Source organism: Tamandua tetradactyla, chromosome 16, assembly GCF_023851605.1.
Source record: "Tamandua tetradactyla isolate mTamTet1 chromosome 16, mTamTet1.pri, whole genome shotgun sequence".
NCBI classification, from domain to species: Eukaryota; Metazoa; Chordata; class Mammalia; order Pilosa; family Myrmecophagidae; genus Tamandua; species Tamandua tetradactyla.
The window spans coordinates 83,641,578-83,667,773 of NC_135342.1; the positions used below are offsets into that span (position 1 = coordinate 83,641,578).

The 26,196-nt window shown below is 45.3% G+C and overlaps 1 protein-coding gene across 4 annotated transcripts in view; it reads right to left on the reverse strand.

The window, feature by feature from the left end:
* ANKRD11 (ankyrin repeat domain containing 11) overlaps window positions 1-12,418 on the reverse strand; it is a 236,433-nt gene extending 224,015 nt beyond the window's left edge. Inside the window, exon 1 of one of the 4 annotated variants that reach the window (XM_077133305.1) lies at window positions 12,337-12,418. The gene's annotated coding sequence lies outside the window, so the exon portion shown is untranslated. Of the gene's footprint in view, window positions 1-11,113; window positions 11,935-12,336 lie in introns of those variants that run through there. The other 3 variants (XM_077133309.1, XM_077133297.1, XM_077133299.1) reach the window with 3 other exon arrangements.
* Between the last annotated feature and the right edge of the window lie 13,778 nt (window positions 12,419-26,196).

Here is a 26,196-nt window from a genome sequence, read left to right on the forward strand (position 1 = left end):
TGCCGTGTAAAACAGACGTGGCCAGATATAAAGAATACCTCACTGCCCAGAAATAACTTCCAACAAAACTGAGGGCTATTTAAAATAGAATATACTTCTCTAGGTACATCAGCACTCAGTATTTACTTGCGTGTAAATTCAGTCTGCAGACTATATGCAAATTTTTGCCTTTTAAATTACCTTGTAAATCAAAAGGCACATGCAGATGCACCAGTGCTCCAGCAGCAGGGGTGGGGCTAGGGAATAAACTGGCAGGACTCGGGGGAAGCACTGGGCACAGGGAAGGCCTGGCCATTCCCTGGTAAAGAACAGCACTCCAGGAATAAGGAATGAGTTAGGTATTAGCTAAACCTTGTGAGCATACCAATCTTATTACAGAAAGCACCACAAAACAAGGAACAGAGAAAAACACTAATAACATGTTAACACAATATTAGTATAAATTCACGAATACCTGGAATGAACCGAAGCTCCACAATGGAACAGTAACTCACTATTTAATCAGCTCTGCTAACATTTGAGCAACAGGCCCATTAGAGGGACCCTAAAACCACAGCATGCCCTAACCCCTGGACTCAGGCTACCAGGGCCCCCAAGGTGCAGAGAGCAGAGACTCAAGAATCTATTCATCGAACTGAGAGCAGACAGCATCAACTACCTAGAGTCTAATTCTCTGAATTACACCCCAGCTTCCAAACCAAACTGAGCATTTATTTCTTTCTGAAAAAAAGAAACTGGGTGAACTGAGCTTCACTTTAGTAACAGTCTATCAACTCTAAACTTGAGATGACAAAAAGAATTGTCTTTTTCAGGAGTAAAAAAGTGGCCATCCAGCAAACTGAACCACCAGTGACACACATTTACAAGCAAAGCTGAAAAAGTTTCCGCTGCTGTTGCTCAGGAAGCGAGTTTCTGTGTCCAGCCCCTCACCCACCTAGCTGAGCACCCCTAGGCAAGTCACCCTTGGTCAGCAACAAGTGTGGGGAGGGTCCCCAAGGGCTGCTGAGGTTCTGAAAAAGCCCAGGGATCCAGGAAATCAGAATTCATTTTCACTTACTGAATATCTTTTAAACTTTTTCTACAATAATATTCTGTAATACCAAGGAGAAAAGAAGGACACACAGACATATCTTGTGTATATCTTGCATTATACATACATAAGTACATCGTGTTGTGTGATTTGATTTTTTCATTTTAAAACACTGAAAACAGAGATGGATGGAAAAACACCTGCACAACAGGCCACTGCCCAGACTAGCACCAACCTCCAGCCTCCCCTCAGAGGCCCCGCATGCAGGCAGGCCGCCACCTTAGAGGTTGCCCTGTCTAGCCCGCAGTCCCGCAGGCAGGCAGGCGGCCACCTTAGAGGTTGCCCTGTCTAGCCCGCAGGCACAGGCCGGTGGGAAGACGGGGGATGGGCTCCCACCCTGGACCCAGCTGAGGAGGAACTGATTTGAGCCCCAGCGAGAACATCTTAAACTCCTCTGCCCCTTGACCCTAACTTTATTTGACCTAACTCATGGAGGCACAGCCCTCAAAAGCATCCCTGAGTAAACCTGCAAAGGACAAGCTGGTAGAACCAGGAAGCACCCAGCCAGCGGCCGTCTGCCAGCCGAGAACCTCAAGGTAGGCCACAGGGCAAGGGCAGCCAAGGCGGGGCACAGGCGCCAGCATTAAGGAGGGAGTGGCAACAAAGGCATTCAGAAGACTCACGGGCAGTTCACACGAAAATAAACATGAAGACATGGATGTAGCACAGCCAGCTTCCCCCCGCCCCCCAAGGAGAACATGTGAGGGCCCCTCCAGCCTCAAGAGGGCTAAGGCTGCACAGCGCAAGGCCGGCTGTCTGAATCAGGACGATGTGCTCTCCGCGCATTTCTGCAACTGTGATTAAACTCAACGCAACTCCGGACCCAAGAGAAGCAGCACAAGCCCAAGCACCACCCAGTCCCAGACCCTAGTGGGTCCCTGCAGGCCCAGCGGCTGAGGACAAGGCCCACCTCCTGCTGGCACTCAGGCTTAGAGAAGTCCATGTTTCCTGCATGGTATTAGAGATTTCCTTCCAGGTATTACTCGATTCTCAGACCACAGCCCTTATAAAAATCATAACTTTTAAGACTGATCTCTCTACCAATTAACTGATTATCAAACAATCTACACTCTGAACTAGAAGGAATACAAAAAAAAAAAAAAGTTGGTTCTACCATCCATTTGGGCAGATAACAGGGTCGTTTTCCTTATTCTACACTCCCCTTTCTAGTCCCCAACATCCAGTCCCCTCAGCTGTGGACCCAAATCTGCTAACCACGGGCCCCAGCTTGTAGTCTTATGGAAATTCCTTGAAGGCCAGGGCCAGGAGTCCTTACCTGGGCACAGCAGGGTCCCCTGCACATGTTGGTACCCCGAGGCTCTCCTGGCTTTGGCCTGGGAGATGGCTGGAGCTGGACATCCTTCCATCACTGCTCAGCCACGGGTGTCTGCACCATAGGACCGCACCCCGAGGGCAGAGGCAGGCTGTGCGGCCACCCACAGCGGGGCAGGCGCCAGCACCGCACCCACTGCCCCATACCCCTAAGCCCTTTTCTCTCGTAACCCATGTGCCCTGTGCCCCCACTCAGAACCCACACAACCCCTCTTTCACGTAAGCGGGTGTCGGCCTTCATGGCATGCCCACGCAGCCACTGTCCAACCCTGTGCATGGTGAGTGCACCCTAATGACACTGGTCTGGGTGCCATTAGACACCATCTGCTCCCCAGCACTTTTCTGGGGTGGGCTATTTCTGCCATTCACTTAATTCACATATAACTTCTACTATAAACTTTAAAGCCCATCAGCCACTTCTGTCGTTTTACATTTTCCCCTAGAACCCAGCATTCCTACTTTCTGGGATTGTTTCCAGTGCTCACCCTTTTAAACCTAAAGTTCTTCCCAAAGCAGAGGATGGTGGCGAGCCCTACAAGAAGGCAAGGCCGCAGCACACCTCCTTTCACACCCAGCGACCAGGTGCAGTCTCCGCACCGTGTTCCTGAAGCCCTCTCTTCCCTGATAGCTTCCCAGGACGGTGGGGGTCCAGCTCCAGACTTTGGAGCACTGAAGCCAAGCCATCACCGGTCATTCCACCTTGGACCTGGCCCACTGTCAAACTGACACATTTCCTGCTGCAAAAAAGGCTCAAGAAGGATCTGCAGAGCCCTGCTCAGCCAGACTCCCATCCAGCTTTCAGCCTTATCAGCTACCACTTTCCTCCACGGGCTCTCTCCAAACAGGTCTAGTTGCCTCTCTCAAGTTCCACCTGCCCTTCCCAGGCTTTGTCCCCGGCCATCCCTCCTTCTAAGAGGGCCTCACCTGCACTAGCCACATAACATATCACCTCTTCTTAAAAGAACTGCTCAAGTGTATTAGAATAGCTAGAAGAAAAGACCTGAAACTGTTAAAATGTACTACAGTGCCTTGATTCTTGAAAACAACTGTTTTAACTATAGCACTTTTACAGTGTGACCATGTGGCTGATGCCCCCCTTATCCAGAGCATGGGCAAATAAGTTAAAAAATAAAGACAATAAATAAATAATGGGGGGTGGAAAAGTGGTGGAAAAAATTGGGTAGACTAAAATACTAGTGGCCACTGAGAGGGAGAGAGAATGAATATGGGACTCATGGGGTTTTTTATTTTCCTTTTATTTTTCTGGAGTGGTGCAAATGTTCTAAAAAATTATCCTGGTGATGAACACAACTATGTGATGATATTGTGAGTCACTGATTGTTTATTTGGATGGACTGCATGGAGTGTGAAGATATATAAAAATAAAAAAAAAGCACTGCTTAACCAGCACTCACCCCATTTCGAGCCAAAAGGGCTTCTCTCTTGCAAATCCACCAGCACCGTGCTGGCCCCCGTCTGACACTCAGAGCAGGCCTGCACAGGCCCCGCTCACTTCCTCCAGCATGGGCCTGCTCACCCCAGGCAGCCAGCCAGCATCTGCTGCCAGATCAGAGCACACCCGGGAGAATGCTAGGTTCATCTAGCCTTACACCCTCCCTGAAACATTAACTCATTCTGGTTGAAACACACACACAGGCGCTCCCCCACGACAGGGCAGGCACGCGTGCAACAGCAGTCAAGGACGCCAGAAGCCAGCTTTAGAGGGCTTTGCAACTGTGTTAAATGGGGAGCTGCCGCAGGCCTGCACCCCTCACAACTGCCAAGGCCAAGAAGAAAAGCGAGATGAGACTGAGAACCTGTGACCTCAAGAGATGGAGACCAGAGACGCAGTTCAACACGGGGCACTGTGCTATCTGTGACCGGGTCCCAGAACAGCGAAAGAACATCAGTTACCATATTCATATGTACGAATATATCTCAACAAAATCTGCAGATTCAAAACAAATAAACCAACAGAAAGATTCAAGCATTAGAGAACATGTAGGACAAGAGGCATACCTACTCAGTGTTGATGGGGCAGCCCCTGCGGAGGACACAAAGAGCCGAGAGCAGGGGCTCAGGTAGGCATGTGCACAGCGATGTTTCAGGCAGCACTGCTCACCACAGCAATGGATGGAGGTGGCCAAAGGGGACATCAACTGAGGAGTGGAAGGGCACCTGGTGTATACATACGATCGGATACTGAGCAGTACAGAAAGGAGTAAAGCCATGAGGCAGGCAATGAGGTGACTCAACCATGAGAACACCATGTCGAACAAAATAAGACACAAACAAAAGGACAAATATTATACGGTCTCTTTTAGAAAATATTTATAAAATTGGTGCTTAAACTGTAAGCTCTTATAACAGTCACAATTATCCCTGAGCTTTTATTCTAAATTCTGAGACGCTGTGCTATGCGGGCATAATCTTGCATTTTCCTGGAACTTAGGGTACGTGTGTGACAGACACCTAAGACTCAGAGCTGGAGCGCCACAGGTCTGAGAGTCAGCACTGCTACACTCAGCAACTGTTAAGGAAGCTGAAAAAGATATCAGGCTTCAATTAGAGATAAGAACCAAGCTGATCTGGTTGGGATTAGGGTAAATCAGAAAACAGGGTAAAGGATGATATTGCCTGTATTTTATTTTATTTTTTTATCTTTTTTTTTATATTGCCTGTATTTTAGAACTTCACCTACTGTATGAGACCAAAGGAGGAGAAGTTTTATTTTGTCCAAAACCTAAATTTTCTACAGCACACAATCTAATTCAACCTGTCTGGCCAGTTCAGTTAAACAGCCTAAACACCCGGAACCCAGAATTGGGAACGAGGTCTGGCATACTTTCATGTATTAGTTTAATGTAATACACGGAAACATTCCAGAGTATGTTGAGCAGATAATTAAAAAGAATTGACAAAGTCCCTTGAGGGACAGGAGAAAAATATAGAAGTATTAAACTTTCCCACCTGGGAAATTCCTGATCTGCTCTCAAACATTAGGAACTCCCAAGTTCATTGTCTAAGCCCTTGATCTTGAGGCTTGTTCTTATAAAACTTGTATCTGTAACAGAGACGCTAAGGCTACCTACAATTATATCTAAGAGTTACTTCTAGAAGACCTCTTTTGTTGCTCAGCTGTGGCCTCTCTCTCTCTAAGCTACATGGCGAGCGAACCCACTTTGTCGTCGTCGTGACCTGGCGTCAAGGGATTGAGAAAACCTCACCCAAAAGGGGAGAGAGAGAAATGAGACATAAAATCTTCAGTGGCTAAGTGATTTCAAATGGAATGGAGAGGTTATCTTGGAGGTTACTCTTTTGCATTATATAGATATTCCTTTTTAGTTTAAGGTGTATTGGGGTGACTGGAGAGAAGTACCTGAAACTGTTGAGCTGTGTTCCAGTAGCCTTGATTCTTGAAGACGAATGTATAATGATATAGCTTTTACAATGTGACTGTGCAATTGTGAAAACCTTGTGTCTGATGCTCCTTTTATCCAGAGTTTGGACACATGAATCAAAAAACAATGATTAAAAAATAAACAATGGAGGGAGACACAGGGTAAAAAGTGGGTAGACTGAAATACTGGTGGTCAATGAAAGGGCAGGGTAAGGAGTATGGGATGCATGCGTTTTTTTATTATTATTATTTCTTTTTCTGGAGCAACACAAATATCCTAAAAATGAGATGAATACATATAGCTATGTGGTGATAATGTCAGCCACTGATGGTACACCATGTATGGACTGTATGCGTGTGAAGATTTCTCAATAAAAATATTTTTTTTATAGTTTTTTAAAAATGTGTGCAGGAATCCAACTACCACATGTTCAGTAACCCCAACAAGCCACTCTGCACTGACTGACCATCAACACGGGCTCACGCCACACTGAATGACCACCGGCACAGGCTCACTCCGCACTGACTGACCATCAGCATGGGCTCACGCCACACTGAATGACCACCGGCACAGGCTCACTCCGCACTGACTGACCATCAGCACGGGCTCACGCCACACTGAATGACCACCGGCACAGACTCACTCCCAGAGGAAGCCTGCACAGTTGCACTGTCACTACAGTGCAGAATAACTGTCCCCCAAGGATGTCCATGCCCCAAGCCCCAGAGGCTGTGACTATTTTAAATGGCAAAGAGGAATGAGGGTCACTGGCCAACACGGAGGGAGAGCATTCCGGGTGGATCCCCTGCAATCACAAAGGTCCTTAAAGGGAACAGAGGGAGGCAGAACCCTCAGGAAGACGTGGCTAAGGAAGATCAGGCAGAGACGCCACGCTGCCGGCTCTGACCCTGGAGGAAGGGGCCACTGGCCAGGAAATGCAGGTGGCCTTTAGAAGCCAGAGGGGGCAAGGACACGCTCCTGCCCTGCAGCTTCTGAGAGGAGCCAGCCCTGCCAACACCTTGATTCCAGCTGGTGAGATCGGTGCGGGGCCTCTAACCTACAGAGCCGAAGATAATGCATCTGCATTATTTAAATTAAAACACTAACTTTGTAGTAATACAGTACAGTAGCAATAGAAAACGAATACACCTAGCGATGGCATTGAAATATAAAAACCACAAGTACTTCTCCAGAGTCTGAAAACATATTTTCCTTTCCACCTTCCACTGCCTCCCTGAACTACGCCTCCCTACCTGCCCTCCACCCATCCACCTTCTACCCCCATTCCCTCTGACCAATAATGGGCACCTGGAAAAGAACTATCAAGGAGAAGAAAAAGAACTTATAGGGTAAATTATAAGATATTGTCTCTCTAATTTTACAAAACACTAGTCCCTACATAAATATCCTTTTCCCAAAGACTGACATTACCACTTCAACGGTTGTTTTTTTGTTTGTTTTTTTAAGAAAAGTCAGACATCCAATGAGAACCCAAATTTACTAGAATCAGATCTAATCGCCTCACCAAATAGAAAGTTCACATATATATCTCATTACGGTTACATCTGATGAAAATTATTTAAACAATGAATGAAAGCATGCATCACTTTTCTAGGTTTCATACTAAGAAGACAGAGAACATATTTTTTTACAGGGAAGATTTTCCTATAAGTAAGTGTATATAGTACAGCTAATATATTAAACTCAAAACTAAATTTCAAATGGACTACTCTTGAAATAATAAAATATCTATGTAGATAATTTAAATATCCTAGGAGCAAAACGTACAACTCTAGCAAAGAAAAGATTTCACAAAGTCCAAAAATTTCTTGAAATGAAAATTCTTGATATTTTTCAGAATCTTAAAAACTGTATTTTCTTCTTTGTAAGCATCCAAAATAGCAACGGTTTGTTTTCCCACATCATTAAATTATCCAGACATTTTAGTAATTAAAAAAAAGTTTATTCTTTCAAAAGTGTAAGTTTGGATTGTTTTTTGTTTTTTTATTTTTATTTCCTGTTTTGCAGGATGTAAAACCACATTTAGAAGGGTGCTGCACATTAACAAGACCTAATTTCAAAGAGTAACAAAGTCCCTCACTGCTTCTCTCAACCTTCCCATTTTTGGTAAGTTCGAAAGGTATAAATAACCATAAGGACCACAAGTTTACATTATCACCCAGAATAAAGGGAAAGTCGCTGTGTTTGTTTTGCTAGATACAACTGGAAAAAGAGCTATCCAAACTTCAGCCGCCGCCTTGAGGACCAGGCTCTGTGCTCCTTGCAGTCCCTGCGAAGAGCCAGGTCCTCCCGGCCACAGTCTCCAAGCAGATGCCTCAGGGAGGAGAGGAGAAAGCGATACCCACTATTGATGAGGTGAGAAAAAAGATCTACTTGCTACATTTTGGATGAAAATATTTGTATATAACAAAGTTAATTTTAAGCATTTACAAATTCAATTTCAACTTCAGCCATTCTTAAAAGTCCCATTTTTTAAAAGAGTTAAACAAGCATGGGAGGGGAAGTTTTATGAATTTTACTTTTAACCATGACAACAAAAACTGTGCGCTAAGTGATTGAAAACGTTTTGTGTTGAGAAAGGGACAAAGATTTTCAAATAACGAACAGGTACACATTGGCTTCTTTCCAAGTGGAGAGGAGTGCGGACAGATTTTCAGGATAATAATTCACCATGCAGAAGCGAGGGCTGGATGGGGAGCCCAGGTCCGCCCAGAGCAGCCGGCGAGGCCACACCGCGCAGCAGCGTCTGTGTGTGCACCCAGTACTGGGATGCGGCTTCCAGCTCGGCCTTACAGAGGGCAGAGGAAATCCAAGGGCGGCCACAGGGGGTTACCTTGTCCCATCAAAAGGCTATTCAGTACTTTCAGCTCCTGAAAAATCTTAACCACAACAAATAAGATAGACTCAGAGAGATTGGGAGGAGGATCAAAGGAAAAGGTGCAGTTAGAAAAAGACAGGATTTAACGAATGAGTATGACTGCTGAATCATATTGATATTTCTTTTGGTCTCCAGTGCCTTGGAGGAGCTAGAAGGAACAACCCAAAATTGTGGAACTGTAAACCCACACCAAACTCTGAAATCTGTTTTTTAACCGTTGTGGTGTACTTTGAAATGTATTACCTTTTTGTATATATATTTTTTAAAATAAAATACATACATATTTTTAAGAAGACAGACTTCTTTTACTTTCACATTGAAAATCCACTTAACTATTCACAGAACCAGAGTTAGAACTGTGGGATTTTTTTAGACCTAGAATAGTGTCTTTAAATGTTTCCAACCCAACCAAGCAAGTCCCATCCCTCACTTTCTGCTGCCCCCCAAAAATAGCTTAAACAATAAAGCTTCACAAATCCTACCTACTATTACAAAATAAAGACAACCTTTCCATTTAATTATTTTTCTTTACCTCTTGTTCTGCCCCAATTTCAAAAGCTAGATCCCACTCCTTTACCTAAATAATAAAGGCAAACTTGTAATGAAGAAAGTGGGGAAATGGCTGAAGCTCACATAGCACAATTTCTAGTCAATCAAGTAAATGGAAGTTCATGATCCTGTTTCCCCTTTCAAAATTACTCAGACACATAATGGAAGACTTATCTAAGCACAGCAACATCCTGATCAAGTCATCTGAAGTTTACAGAGCAGGAGATTACATAACCTACAAAACGTCTTTCCTTCAACAGACATCTCTTGAGCAGTTTCTATGACCACGGCGTCCTCCCTGGGCCCTGGGCCCCGACCTAATTAAATGGACAGCCCTTTCATCATGGAGGACAGAAATTAACCCAAGCCCTGCACGGCTGACACGCTGTTAGGCCTGTGCTGATGTCACAAGGTGTGGGCCACCTTCTCTTGGGGAGGTGACTACGGCTCCCCATGAGGAAGGAGTACTTCACAAGACCCAAAGGTTATCTCGGGGCTGGGGCGACTGTGGTTGGGGGGGGGGGGCAACAGATGGCCACTCAGCACTCAACAGGACCCTGGATCGGTGCAGTCAAGGCCAGGACAGAAGGCGCCCAGCCCAGCCTATGAAACGAAAGGCCAACATTGCCAGAGGGTAAGGAGTGAAGCGGGAGAATGAACAAGGATGGGGGATGGGAGGGCAATGGGTCACACAAGGTCAACCAGCATTAGGTCCCAGTAATTATTTTGGACTTTATCATAAAAATAACATTTGTGTTTCTACCACATATATAACATACTATTTGGTCCAAAGGTGAACCACAAAGAACATGTTAAATATTAAAAGGAACAGAGTTAAGAAAGGGACATAATAACAACAGATATTTCAGAGCACTGCCAAGTCTGAATATAACTTAAAAGATGCCATGAATGAGATTCACCAAACCAAAATAAAACACTTAGTGATAGAAACATCCAGATCAGAACTAACAATGTCATCATTAAAAGGGTCACATCCTAAGCTCAGAACACTTTCTCAGCTCCATTCTCTCTCACTACCTGAATTCCAGAAGCTGAGGACTGATGGCACTTTTTACAGAGATTGAAGATAAAACTGAAAAAGTTGAATTGCACAGAAATTACATTTAAAATTCAAATTAAGAGAACACATAGAGAAATTATTTCTAGTTATTAGAGTGCATTCCATTTTTGTAAAAAAGATATTAAAGAGGCCAACTACCTCTTCAACCCCACACAGCACTGGCTAAACTGCAATAATAAACTGACACTGTGTGATCAGACAAGCAATACATAGCCATTTTCACCGATTAACTACCAAGTATCTTACTATTAAGTGGCTCATCCATTACACTTACAATTTGAGAAGGGAAAGAGACTTATACAGGATAATGGACGGATCAAAACACTTATTTTGGCAACAAATGCTGATTATTCTCAGAACCAGCATTTACTGACACTCCCTAATTAAGTTAACTGACGGCGGGCTCGATGCCCATATGCAAAGTGCTCTCCTCTAGAATCTAAGGAAACACAACCTTACTATCTCAAATCTGCCTTAAAAACCCAGGGCACACAACGCTTCTCCAGAAATAGTCACGATGCAAGCAGCACCGCCTCCTTAGCTGCATCTGTGCGGAGTTCGTGCCGGGGGTCTCGGCGCCGCGGCCAGGGCAGCGTGGTGACGGCCGGTCCCCAGCAGCCTCAGGGCCACGGGAGGAGCCGCGCTGCCCGGCACAAGCGGGCCAGCAAAAGAGACTGACAGCGGCCACCGCTGCGAGAGAGGAATGCAAACTTCAGAAAGTTTCAGGTTTGGGTCAAATTTAGCAATATTTTTTGGAGTACCTTTTCACTCCACTAATTCAACAGGCCCAAAGCACAGAAAAATGCCACAGCAGCTTGGTCTTTGTTTCCTGCCGTCCCGTGCACTCAGAAAGGCCTATCCGAGGGGATCCTGCGCCTAAGTGCCGGGCGACAGCTGAATGGAGGGGGAGGAAACACCAGCCGCACGGAGGTCCCCGCGAGGTTCCCAATCTACGTTGAGCAAGATGTTTTTCCTTCTGTTTTTAAACTACAGTTGCAAAGTAATATCAGAGTAATTGTGCAATCATTCTCGAAAGACACAAACAGAACTCGAGGTCCATCGAAGGGCCAACGTTTCTAAGAGAAATCAGAGTTCCAAAGGCACCAAATAAACAGGTCTCCCAGCTATGCCACTGACGGGGTGTGCGCGCTCCAAACCCCTCGTTGCCTCGACGGCACTTTTCCATTCGTGACCTCGTCGTACATCGTCTCATTATCCTCCAAGGAACCAAAAAGCTGCAGGTTATGCAGATGAGCAACCAGACCCACTTTCATCCCCGAGTGAGAGAGGACCGCTGGGGCGACCGCGCAAAGCACTGCAGAAAACTCTCCCCAGACCTCTGGACAAGAGAGCCGAGGCCTGACTTCACTGCACAGGGACGGGCAAGCCACCCCGCTCTCGCAAGCGGTCGGGAAACCATTCTGTGGCCACGAAGCCTAGGCCAACCGCGCTCCACAGCGGAAAGGAGGCGCTCTGGGGGCGCAGGGCCCACTCCGGCCGGCGTAACCGTTCCGAGCCTCTTCCGAAGTCCTCAGGGGTGGCCGTGGACGGCGAGCTTTCCAGAAACAGGCGGGCCGCGGGGGCCGCCGCTCGGGCCCCACGGGCGCTCGGCGAGCCGCCGCGCGAGGCCCACCACGCGCGCTCGCGCACACGGCGCCGCCCCGCCCGGCGGGCCGAACCGGGGAACGGAAATCAGCATCTCAGGCGGCGCCTCACATTGTTCCCGGAGGCCCCGGGCCGCCCCCGCCCCGCAGGCAGCCCCGGCCCCCGCCCGCCTCGAGCCCAGGCCCGGCCCGGCCCGCTCGGACGGCAACAGGGCCGCAGCCGCGGCAGCGCGGGCCGCGCGCCCTCCCGGCCCGGGGTCCCCGCCGCGCCCCGCCCCCGCCCGCGCCCCGGGCCCGCCCCGCAGGCCGCCGGCGCCGCTCCGCCCGCCCGCGAAGGCCTCGGCCGCCCGCCCCCCGCCCCGCCGGCGCGCGCCCCTTACCGGCTGCTGCTGCTGCTGCGGCTCCGGCTGGCGGGCTCAGCGGCGGGGCGCGGGTGCGGCCATGCACCCCGGGCCGCGGCTCCGGCCGTGCGGCCCGAGCGGGAAGGCGGCGGCGCGGACTCCGAGCGCCGGCCGACGCTGCGCGGCCGCGGCGGGAGGCGAGCCCGGGGGCGGCCCGGGGCGGGGGCCGGGGGCGCCGCGCTACTGCGGGGGCGTCTGGCCGCGGGCCCGGCGGCGGCGCCTCCCCGGCTGGGGCCCTTGCTCCATCGCGCACCCACTCCAGGCGGCCTCTGGCTTCAGGACCCGGCGGCGGCGGCGGCGGCGGCGGCGGCGGGCGCCCGGCGCTTGAGACGCTCCCGCCCATTGGCCCGCCGTGTCCGTCACCGCCATTGGTCCGTCCCGGCCGAGCACCCGGCGCCGCGCACGTCACGGCGTCGGGGAGGAAGTGCGCTCGCGGGGCTGAAGGGGCAAGGCGGAGATTGGCAGCTCCTGTGACCCGCCTGAGGCGGGGCTGCGCGGACGTCCCGGTAGTGATTGGTCGGGACCGTGCGTGGGGATGCCCGGGGCGAGGAAGAAGCCAGCAACTGGATTGGCTGTCTGCACGACCGAGGGGGGGGGTCTTTCCTTCTGGGCGATGACGATTGGCCTCCTCAAGTGCCGGAAGCGGAGAGGAGACTGGAAAAGAAACAAAGTCTGGTGAGGGGACCTGGAGGAGGAAGTGTCGGCGCTGCAGTCCCCACTCGCCGCCGCCCTCCTCTAAGACCTGGACTGCGTGCGGCACACGCGGCTCTCGTCAGCGCTGCCCACCCAGTGCTTGGGCGACGTCTTCGGGCGCGGGCCCAGGCCGGCGAAGGTCGCCTCGCGGGGGCAGGTCTCTCCTCTGCGCCTCTCCGGGGACAGCCTGAGGGCTCTGGCCTCGGGGCCGCCCCCAGCCGGGAGCGCTGCCCTTGGCGGCTGAGGCCCGGAAAGCCCTTGTCCGGCCCTCCCTGGCTGTCGGGACCGTCTGGGTGACTGCCTAACCCCGCCAAGCGTTGCTTTCTCCGCTGGGCAGCCCAGGACGTGGTCGGGTGGAGCGGTGCGCGTGGGCCTCGGCGTCGCCGGGCAGCGCCCCTCGAGGCTGCTGTGCTCGCGTCTGCAGCACCTCGTGGCCTTCCAGGGCGCTTCCCACGGCTAAAACCTGTCCAGGAGGCGGGCTCGTTGCTTATCAAATATAAATGAACGGAGAATCACCTTGGTGAATCAAGCCTACAATTTATGCCAGAGGGGAAACAGATGGTCTTTCATTTCACTTTTAGGAATGCAAAATGTGAAATTGTTAGATGGGGACTTGGCATTATTTATTGTGTTTTCAAACTCGAGATAAAATGATCAAGTGGGGGTGCAAGGAGTAGTTCAGTGGTAGAATTCTCCCCTGACATGCGGGAGACCCGCCCCACCCCCATGTACTCCCCCCCCCCCCCAAAAAAAAGCCAAAACCCCAAGCAAACGAAAATTCAACAAATGGTGCTGCAATAAGGGGAAATTCACGTGGAAAAAGAAGGAACTGTGACCCCACCACGCAGCATACAAAAACAAATTAAACAATCAAGTTGGTGGTACATCTGGGTTCTGTTTTAAATACATATGTATGTTTGTCCAGAAGAGCTAAATCAGAAAAGCTGGATGAGTAAAATGATCCTTTGATTTTTCCAGTTTACTGAAAACTGGCAAGCAATGTACTTATGGGGTTCAAACTATGAAATCATGGAATCACAGTTCCAGCGAGAACAGTACCCTGCGGCCCCAGTTCCCACTTAGGCAGCAGAGGAGAGTAAGTAATGTGACCTGGACAAGCGTCTGTCGGTATGCTGCCCGGGTTCAAATCCCAGCCCTGCTGCTGTCCCTGGCATTTAATGAACCAGTTACAAATTCAGTTTCTATTTTGGGGAAACTGGAGGGTCATCAGGAAAATTAAATGAGGAATATTTGAAATGTTTAGAACAGGTTATGGCAGCTGGAAGCTCTGTGGAAGTATTAGTTTTATATTTACCATCTTTCATCTGAAGCATAAATCTCATTCAACAGGTTTATTAATTTAAAAACAAAAAAGTGTTCCTAACTATAAACAACAGTCTTTTAACCTCCTGGAGGCAGCCAGATTTTGTTGTTCCTTCCCACCCAGATAACTTCATTGGATGAGGGGGTGCTGGTTCGAAGCTGTTATGTTCCCCAGAAAAGCCATGTTCTTCTAATCCTATCTTGTGGGAGTAGACCTGTTGCGGGTGGGACCTTTTGATTAGGTTGTTTCCATGGAGACATGACCCGCCCAATTCAGTTAATCCTTTAACTGGAGTCTTCTATAAAGCAAATAAAAGGCAGAAAACAGGGAACTCAGAGCCCACACAGAGCAGAGCAATGAAACCAAGTAAAGGAAGCTTGGAGACAGAAAATGCCCCTGGGTGGTGCTAAGCTGAAAAATGAAATCTGGAACCCCTAGAAGCTAAAAAAAGGACCACAGGAGCTGAGAGAGCCATCTTGGAAACCAATCCAGGAGAGAAGGGCCAGCAGACTTCACAATGTGCCTTCCCACATGACAGGGAAACCCCAGATGTGAGCGGCCTTTCTTGAGTGAAGTTATGTTCTTGTTGATGCCTTATTTTGGACGTTTTCTTAGCCTTAGAACTGTAAATTTGTAATTTAATAAATCCCCTTTCTAAAAGCCAATTCACTTCGGCATCTACACCCCTTCTCAACATCAAAAAGCCTGAATAAGCATTGCCTAAAGATCCCCATAGAATGGGAGAAGGATTAAAGAAGGAGGAGTTATAACAGAGAAAATAGGATTCAACAAATTAGTATGACTGCTGGATCACTATACTGATATTTTTTTCTGACTTCCAGCTTTTTGGAACAGCTAGAAGGAAAACCCGGAAATAGTGGAATAGTAACCCATAACAGACTCTGAAATCTCTTCCATAACTACTTGTGGAAGTGTACTTTGAAAATTATTGCTTTTTCTTTCTTTTCCTTGTATATATGTTATATTTCACAATAAAAAATGTGTTTTTTTTTCTTTTAAAGCAAATCTATTTCTTGTATATTGCATTTCAACAGCTTTAGCAAACCAAAACAAGGGGTGAGACCCTGGCAACAGCTAACCCATGGCCTGATAAGCAGCCTTGGAAAGGTAAGCCAAACCAGCGTTCCTGTGTTTACCTCATTGTGAGAATTATCTGGTAAAATTAAGAAGCCTAGACCCTACCTTGACCTACTGAGTCAGTCTTGGTGGGAGGGGACTAGGATTTGGGAAATTTTGAAAAATACTAACCTAAGCCAATCAAATATTCTCTCTAGGAAATTTGAAGTTGGAAATACAAGGAGGCAGTTTGCCTTGGAAATTGAAAATAGGAAGTTCCACAGAAGCAGAACCATTAAGTAAAAACTATATGATAGAGAAAAGAAATGCAGAGTTGAGAGAAAGAACTAAGCCGTTTAATGCATTAATTCAACAAACGTTTACTGAGCGTCCAGTAGGACCAGGCACTGTCCTGGGCACCAGGAGCCCAACAGGAAAGAGAACTGTCGAGCCTCTGCCGTCAGAGGCCGTCGGATTGCTCTCTGGCAGGGGAGACACAGTCATCGGACACCCACGGAAGGACCCTGGTTTGAAAAAGGACAGGGAGTTGGGAGCCAGGGGCCACCTGAAAAGGGTTTCCCTGAGGAACAGATATTTGAGCAGCTCAGCTGAGCAAGGACTAACTGGGTGAGGCATGGGGCCATTCTGGACCTGCGCTGTTCCAAAGGTGGCCCCCGGCCCAGGTAACTGTGGAAGACTGGAAAGGCAGCTAGTCAAAAACAGGATATGGGGCAGGCCACCGTGGCTCAGCAGGTAAGAGTGCTTGCCTGCCATGCCCGAGGACCCGGGTTCGATTCCTGGTGCCTGCCCATGTAAAAAAAAAAAAAAAAAAAAATTGGGATATGCTAAAAATATCTAAGACACGCTGTATTTCAAGGACTGAGCACGAAAAACAGCATGTAAACTGTTTGGATTTTTGCATATATTATATGTTGAAGTGATAATATTTTGGATATATTGCATTAAAAAATGTTAAAATTCACGTCATCTGTTTCTCTTTCCTTTTTAATTGTGCTACTAGAAATCCTGTGGCCGAGCCCAGCCGCCAGTGTCCTCAGCACTAGACTGCGGGCCCCAAGTCCGTGTCACAGCACCCTGCTCTGTCCTGCCGTCCAGCAGCTGTAGTTCTGTGTCACCCACAAACCTCAAAGGGGAGGAGAACCTGAGGCCTGAGGCAAGACTCCAGTGCCATCAAAACCACCCCTTTCTTTCCTTTGATCAGTACATCAAAAACCTCATGATCCCCTAGAAAGAGGGGGCGTCAAAACAGTCTTGCTGAGACTTTTTCCCCCCCGTAAGGCTGTCATCATGTTGCATAATGTGTTTTAAGTAATGAATTCCAGCCTGCAGAAGGCAGGGTCTTTCTCAGCTGGGAAGATGAACCGTTTATTCATTCAACAAGTATTTCAGAGCCTGCCATGAGCTGACGTGTACCTTCAGTGCTGTGCTCAAGCAGCGCCAAGACAGATGGAAAGACCAGGCAGGACTCGAGGCACTGCCTTGTGGTTCTGGGACTCACGTGTCATGTGCCGGGAACATTTGGGGGGCCACTTTGGGTGAGCGGCACACGACCATCTTCGTCTTCTCTCCCTGGATGCAGAGACAGGCCCTGCCCTTCTCTCTCCCTGGAAGTCAGCCCTTAGGAATATGATCGAGTGATGCTGCTCAGAGCATTATGTCAGCCTCCACAACCCTTTGTCCTGGGGATAACTGCAATGCTTATTTTCCAGATGGCCAATTCAAGACCTTTTACTAATACTGCTTTCAGTACAGATTTCAGATTCCCTTGGGCATGTTAAGGTGTCTCCGCTGGAGAGGGGTTATGAAGGTGGGCTGTGCAGTGCCTTGCTGATGGGCGTCCTAGGTCCAAGGTGTGGGGCCAGGCATCGCTGCGGCCACTCACTGGAGTGTCCCAGGAACAGACACACGCTCCCAGGGTAGACAGGGGCGAGCTGGCTGCCAGGCCCTACTCCGGGAAGGTGCTACCGAGCTCCTGATTTTGAGGATCAAGGACATCACTAGGCGAAGGAGTTGTTCCACTGAGTGGAGCTGTGGGGAACGGGGGGTGGAGAAGTGGAAGGCGCACATGGCCAGCCCCTGACCCCTGAGCTGCCCCACTGACTACCTAACCAAGGGGGCGAGAGGCAAGGACGGTTCCTGTTGGACCTTTAGTGACAGGTTTGCTGAGTGTGGGAGGAAGGAGGGCCAGGGAGACGCCCAGGCCAGGGCTTGGCTGTGGGAACTGGCAGTGGCTCAGCCCCTCACAGGGACCCGCAGCCACTCCAGCCTCCAAACCCTCCACACATCTCCCAGTCGGCAAAGGTACTCCTTGCCAGCACACATCTTTCTCAGGATATTCGTACAACACTGGGTCAGAGAAGGGACTCAGAATTATGCAAATGAATAAATTTTGGCATTGAAACCCAGTTCTATTCTGCAGCTTTAAAATGTTTCAGAAAAGAAAGGATAGCTTTCATATGAGATAAATATAGAGATACTACTGGGTTGTAGCTCTGTTTTAGTTTTCAAAGGCTAACACATCTTTAAAACAAGCCTAGCATGGTGGACACTGCGCAGTGAGGCCAGGGCTCTGCCAGGCAGGGGACAAGCATGCTCAGGCTGCCCACACTGCTGGACAACCGCTTCACATTTTCTCTGTTACCAGGACAGGCACAGCGTAAACCATCCACAGGACTTGTTTTGCTTATTCTGCTTACAAAACTGCAACCACTCATTGGGTTGTCTTAGAGTCCAAATAACAAATAAACCATCAACTAAATAAAATAGAGAACAGCAGGTCTGTGCAGCACTGTTGGCCGTGTAAGAGATGACGACTGTGGCTAATAGTACAAATATAAGAGTGTTCTTCCACGAGCTGGACAACCGTGCACCACTGACACAAGGTGTTAACAGTAGGGTGGTATGTGGGGAAAAAATACACCTAATGCAAACTATGGACCTTAGTTAACAGTCATATTTTATTCTGTCACCAATTGTAACAAAAACACCAGACCAATGTCAGAGGGTATAAGGAGTAGGGGGGTTTTCTTTGCAGAGTAATGGAAATGTTCTCAAATCAACAGTAGGGATGTATGCACAACACTGTGATTATAATGTGACCCACTGATTGTATGCTTTGGATGAACTGTATGGTGTGTGACTATATCGCAATAAAATTGCCTTTAAAAATCCCAGAAGGACATTTGGTGAGGCAAAAAAAATCCCAGCAGGGGTGGAGACAGCAAAGCCCAAAATGCATGCTCTCATTTGAGGTATATATTAAAGCAAACCGTCGTCCCGTCTCCAAATATTGGGTCTCATGACTTCTCAACCAGAGCCAGCCATGCATTCCAGAAACACAAGGTCCCTGGGGGAATCACTGAGCAGTGGGACAACCTCAGCCACTGACTGAGATCTGCGTGTGTGAATCTGTTTCCAAAGGGATGTGATGGGTCAGGGTAGAGCCTTAAAATAGGCCATGGCTCAAATTACAGGTAGAAGTGGTGACACCAGCCTCTGTCCAATTAGCTCTTTAAATTATAATGGAGGAAAGGAAGAAGTAAAACTTTCCACATTCACTGATGACATGATCCTATGTATCGAAAATACCAAAGACCCTACAAGAAAACTAACAGACTAATAAATGAATTCACAAAGTGGCAAAACACAAGATCAACATACCAGCAACAAACAATCAAAAGGAAATTAAAAAAAAATTTTTTTAATTTAAACAAAAGCATTTAAAAGAATGAAGTATCTATGAATACCTCTTTTTTTTTTTTTTTGCATGGACAGGCACCGGGGCTCAAACTGGGTCTCCAGCGTGGCCAGTGAAAGCTCTGCCTGCTCCACCATGGCCCACCCACCTATGAATACTTTTAACCAAGGGTATGAGGGTAAAGAACGTGTACACAGAGAACTAGAAAACACTAGTGAAAGAAATTAAAGAAGACCAAAATAAAGGGAAAAACATTCTCAGTTCATGGGTTAGAAGATTAAATATTGTTAAGAGGTCAATACTACCTAACAGGATTTACAGATTCAGTGCAATTCCAGTCAAAATTCCAACAGCCTTGTTTACAGAAATTGAAAAGCCAACCATCAAATTCATATGGAAGCTGTAAGAGGCCCTGAATAGTCAAAGCCCTCTTGAAAAAGAAGAACGAAGTAGGAAGACTGACACATTCTGATTTTAAAATATATTACAAAGCCACAGTAATCAAAACAGAGTGGTAATGGCACAAAGACAGATGAATGGAACAGAATTAAGAGTTTAGAAATAAACCCTTTATCTATAGCCAATTGCTTTTTTTTTAACTGAGAAAACTTCACACACATACATTCCATACATGGTTTACAATGAGTGACTCACAATATCATCACATAGTTGTGTATTCATCACCAGGATCATTTTTTCGAACATTTATATCACTCCATAAAAAGAAATAAAAAGAAAAAACTCATACATACCCTCATACCATATATCTTACCCTTTCCTCTCATTAACCACTAGTATTTCCAACTACCCAATGTATTTATCCTTTGTTCCCCCTATTCTTTATTTTTTTAATCCATATATTTTACTCATTTGTCTATACCCTGGATATAAGGAGCATTAGACACAAGATTTTCACAACCACACAGTCACACTGTAAATGTTATATCTTTATAAAATCGTCTTCAAGGATCAAGACTGGAAAGAAATAATGAAGAGTAGAGCAGAAATAAATGAAATTGAGAACATGAAAACAATTGAGAAAATCAACAAAACCAGAAGCTGGTTCTATGAGAAAATCAATAAGATTGATGGATCCTTAGCAAGATTGACAAAAAGAAGAAGAAAGAGGTTGCAAATAAATAAGATTAGAAATTGAAGAGGAGACATAACCACTGACCTCACAGAAATAAAGGAAGTAATGACAGAATACTATGAGCAACGTTATGCTAATAAACATGACAACGAAGATGAAATGGACAACTTTCTAGAAAGGCATGAACAACCAACTTTGACTAGAGAAGAAATAGACGACCTCAACAAACCAATCACAAGTAAAGAAATTAATCAGTCATTAAGAAACTCCCCCAAAAGAAAAGTCCAGAACCAGATGGCTTCACAAGTGAATTCTACCAAACATTCAAGAAAGAATTAGTACCAATCCTGCTCAAATTCTTCAAAAAAATTGAAGAGGAGGGAAAGCTACCTAACTCATTCTACAAAGCCAACATCACCCTCATACCAAAGTCAGACAAAGATATTACAAAAAAAGAAACAACAGACCAATCTCTCTAATGAATATAGATGCAAAAATCCTCAACAAAATTCTAACAAATCGAATCCAGCAACACATTAAAAGAATTATACACCATGACCAAGTAGGAGTCATCCCAGGTATGCAAGGATGGTTCAGCATAAGAAAATCAATTAATGTAACACACCATATCAACAAATCGAAGCAGAATAGTGTAACACACCATATCAACAAATCAAAGCAGAAAAACCACATGATCATCTCAATTGATGCAGAAAAGGCATTTGACAAAATTCAACATCCTTCCCTGTTGAAAACACTTCAAAGGATAGGAATAGAAGGGAACTTCCTCAATATGATAAAGGGAATATATGAAAAACCCACAGCTAACATCATCCTCAATGAGGAAAAACTGAAAACCTTCCCCCTAAGATAAGGAACAAGATAAGGATGTCCACTATCACCACTGTTATTCAACATTGTGTTGGAAGCTCTAGCCAAACCAATTAGATAAGAAAAAGATATACAAGGCATCAAAATTGGAAAGGAAGAAGTAAAATTCTCACTGTCTGCAGATGATATGATACTATATGTCGAAAAATCCACAGCAAAACCACTAGAGCTAATAAACGAGTACAGCAAAGTGGCAGGTTGCAAGATCAACACTCAAAAATCTGTAGTGTTTCTATACACTAGTAATGAACAATCAAGAGGGAAATCAAGAAAAGAATTCCAGTTACAATTGCACCCAAAAGAATAAAATATTTAGGAATAAATTTAACTACAGAGACAAAAGACCTGTACAAAGAAAACTACAAAATTGTTAAAAGAAATCAAAGAAGACCTAAAGAGATGGAAGGGCATACTGTGTTCATGGATTGGAAGACTAAATATAGTTAAGATGTCAATTCTACCTAAATTGATTTACAGATTCAATGCAATACCAACCAAAATCCCAACAACTTACTTTTCAGAAATAGAAAAACCAATAAGCAAATTTATCTGGAAGGGCAGGGTGCCCCGAACAGCTAAAAGTATCCTGAGGAAAAAAAATGAAGCCAGAGGTCTCATGATACCTGACTTTAAGACGTATTATGAAACTACAGTGGTCAAAACAGCATGGTACTGGCATAAAGATAGATATAATGACCAATGGAATAGAATAAAGTGTTCAGATATAGACTCTTTCATCTATGGACAATTGATCTTTGAGAAGGCAGTCAAGCCAACTCACCTGGGACAGAACAGTCTCTTCAATAAATGGCGCCTAGAGAACTGGATATCCATATGCAAAAGAATGAAAGAGGACCCATATCTCACACCCTATACAAAAGTTAACTCAAAATGGATCAAAGACCTAAACATTAGATCTAAGACCATAAAAATGTTAGAAGAAAATGTAGGGAAATATCTTATAAATCTTATACTTGGAGGCGGTTTCCTAGACCTTACACACAAAGCAAGAGCACTGAAGAAAGAAAGAAAGAAAGAAATGGGAACTCCGCAAAATTAAACACTTTTGCGCATCAAAGAACTTTGTCAAGAAAGTAAAAAGACAGCCTACACAATGGGAAACAATATTTGGAAACGACCTATCAGATAAAGGTCTAGTATCCAGAATTTATAAAGAGATTGTTCAATTCAACAACAAAAAGACAGACAACCCAATTACAAAATGGACAAAAGACTCAAACAGACACTTCTCAGAAGAGGAAATACAAATGGCCAAAAAACACATAAAGAGATTCTCAACTTCCCTGGCTATTAGAGAAATGCAAATCAAAACCACAATGAGATATCATCTCACACCCACCAGAATGGCCATTATCAATAAAACAGAAAATGACAAGTGCTGGAGAGGATGTGAAGGAAGAGGCACACTTATCCACTGTTGGTGGGAATGTCAAATGGTACAACCGCTGTGGAAGGCAGTCTGGCGATTCCTAAAAAAAGCTAACTAGAATTGCCATATGACCCAGCAATACCATTGCTAGGTATCTACTCAAAGGACATAAGGGCAAGGACACAAACAGACATTTGCACACCAATGTTTATAGCAGCATTATTTACAATTGCGAAGAGATGGAAACAGCCAAAATGTCCATCAACAGAGGAGTGGCTAAACAAACTGTGGTATATACATACCATGGAATATAATGCAGCTGTAAGACAGGATAAAGTTATGAAGTATGTAACATGGATGGATCTTAAGGACATTATGCTGAGTGAGATTAGCCAAAAACAAAAGGACAAATACTGTATGGTCTCACTGATGTGAACTGACATTAGTAAATAAACTTGGAGAATTTCATTGATAGCATAGACCATCAAGAAACAGAAATAGGGTAATACCCAAATATTGGGTATTTGGAGCTGAAGGGATAAAGACTGTGCAACAGGACTGAATGTAAAAACTCAGAAATGGACAGTACAATACTACCTAACTGTAATACAATTATGTTAAAACACTGAATGAAGCTGAATGTGAGAATGATAGAGGGAGGAGGGCTGGGGGCACAAGTGAAATCAGAAAGAAAGATAGATGTTAAAGATTGAGATGGTATAATCTAGGAATGCCTAGAGTGTATAATGATAGTGACTAAATGTACAAACTTAAAAAATGTTTTTGCATGAGGAGGAACAAAGGAATGTCATTACTGCAGGGTGCTGAAAATAGATGGTAATTAATATTTTAAATTTTCAACTTATGTCTGAGACTAAGGCAAAAAAATGTTGATTTGGCACAAAATTTATATTTTGACTAGTGCATTTCCTAATATAACTTATGCAAACAGCTTAGTTGAACACCATAAGTACATGGAACCTTCAGTAGGACATGAGATTTTGTGGGTTTGTCCAGAGTGATGCCCCAATAAATTCCAGAGTGATTTGAACAGTGAATAAAAAAGAATTTGCAAAGTCCCCTTCAGGTAATGGTGAGAATGGGGGAAAATTCAACTTCCCCAAGTTGAATTCTTGATATTCTTACAAGCAGTGTGGGCAACCAAAGCTATAGGGTGAGCCCCCGGTCTTGGAGTTTGTTCATATGAACTTAACCCCACAAAGGATAGGCTAGGCCTACTTAAAATTAGGCCTAAGAGTCACCCCCAAGAGAACCTCTTTTGTTGCTCAGATGTGATCTCTTTCTCCAGCCAACACAACAAGCAAACTCACCACCCTCCCCATCTATGTGGGACATGACTCCCAGGGGTGTGGACCTTCTTGGCAACGTGGGACAGAAATCCTAGAATGAGCTGGGACTCAGCATCAAGAGATTGAGAAAACCTTCTTGACCAAAAGGGGGAAGAGTGAAATGAGACAAAGTGTCAATGGCTGAGAGATTCCAAACAGAGTCGAGAGGGTATCCTGGAGGTTATTCTTATGCATTGAATAGATATCACCTTGTTAGTCAAGATGTAATGGAGAGGCTGGAGGGAACTGCCTGAAAATGTGGAGCTGTGTTCCAGAAGCCATCTCTTGAAGATGATTGTATAATGATACTTTCACAATATGACTGTGTGATTGTGAAAACCTTGTGTCTGATGCTCCATTTATCTACCTATCGACAGACAAGTAAAACATATGGAATAAAGATGAATAATAAGGGGAACAAATGTTAAAATAAATTTAGATTGAAATGCTGTTGATCAGTAGTGAGGGGGATGGGTGGGAGGTATGGTATGTATGAATTTTTTTCTGTTGCCTTTTTATTTCTTTTTCTGAATAGATGCAAATGTTCTAAGAAATGATCATGATGATGAATATGCAACTATGTGATGCTAATGTGAATTACTGATTATATATGTAGAATGGAATGATCAAAAGTTAGGATGTTTGCTGTTTTTTGGCATTTAAAAAAATTTAAAAATTATTTAAAAAAAAAAAAAGAATCAAGGTTACTGGAACACAGCTCAACAGTTTCAGGTACTTTCCTCAGCCACTACAATACACCACAAACTAAAAAGGGATATCTATATAATGTATAAGAATAACCTCCAGGATAACCTCACAACTCTGTTTGAAATCTCTCAGCCACTGAAACTTTATTTTGGGGATGGGTGGGTACATGGCTGGAAGCCAAACCCGGGGCTCCCGCATGAAAGGCAAGCACCCTACCACTGAACCACAGAAACTTTATTCTGTCTCATTTCTCTTTTCTTCCTTTTGATCAAGAAGGCTTTCTCAATCCCTTGACGCCAGGTCCTAGCTCAACCCGGGATTTCTGTCTCATGTTGCCAGGGAGATTTACACCCCTGGGAGAAATGTCCCATGTAGGAAGGAGGGCAGCGAGTTCACTGCCAAGCTGACTTAGAGAGAGGCCACATCTGAGCAATGAAAGAGGTTTTCCAGGGGTAACTCTTAGGCCTAAGTCTTAAGCAGGCTTAGCCTAGCCTTTGCAGGAATAAGTTTCATAGGGGTGAGCCCCAAGATAGAGAACTCAGCCTATTGATTTGGTGGTCCCCATTGCTTGCAAGAATATCAGAAATTCTCCAAATGGGGAAGTTGAATATTTTCTCCTTTCTCCGCATTCCCCCAAAGGAACTTTGCAAATACTTCTTTATTCACTGTCCAAATTACAACACTGGAATATATCCAGGCATCACACTAACCTGGACAAACTAAAAAAATCTCACACCCTATTCAAGATTCCATGTACTTTCGGTGTTCAACTAAATTGACCATTCAAGTTAAATTAGGAAATGCACTACCCAAAATATAAATTTTGCACCCAATAAATGTCTTTCCAGTTAGTTGTTTTTTAACAAGGGTGCCAACTCCACCCAATGGAAAAATAGTCTTTACAACTCATGGTGCAGGGAAAAGTGGATATATACATGCAAAAAAAAAAGAAAGAAAGCAGACCCCCTACCTCACACCATATAAAAAAAATTAATTCAAAGTGAATCAAAAACCTAAATCTCAGTACTAAAAGCAAAAAAACTCTTGGAAGGAAACATAAGTGAACATCTTCAAGATCTTGTATTAGGCATTGAATTCTTACATTTTATATCAAAAGTACAATCAACAAAGAAAAAAATAAACAGGACTTCATCAAAATAAAAAACTCTTGTGCATCAAAGGACATTATCAAGAAAGCAAAAAGACAACCTAAAGAATGGGAGAAAAATATTTGGAAAACCTATATAAAGGTTTAGTACCCAGAATATACAAAGGACTTCTACAACTCAACGATGACACAATCAAAAATGGGCAAAAGTGTTTCTCAGAAAGTTAAGTATGGAATTACCATAAGACCCAGCAATGCTATTTCTAGGTATAGACACGAAAGAATTGAAAGCAGGGACTTGGACAGATATTTGCACACCGTTGTTCATAAAGGCATCATTCACAATTGCCAAAAGATGGAAGCAACGCAAGTGGCTGCCGACATTCTGACGAATGGATCAACTCCCCTCCACACGAGGGAGGGTCACTCAGCTGTAAAAAGGAACAAAATGCTGACGCATTCAACAACATGATGCACTGTGAAGACAT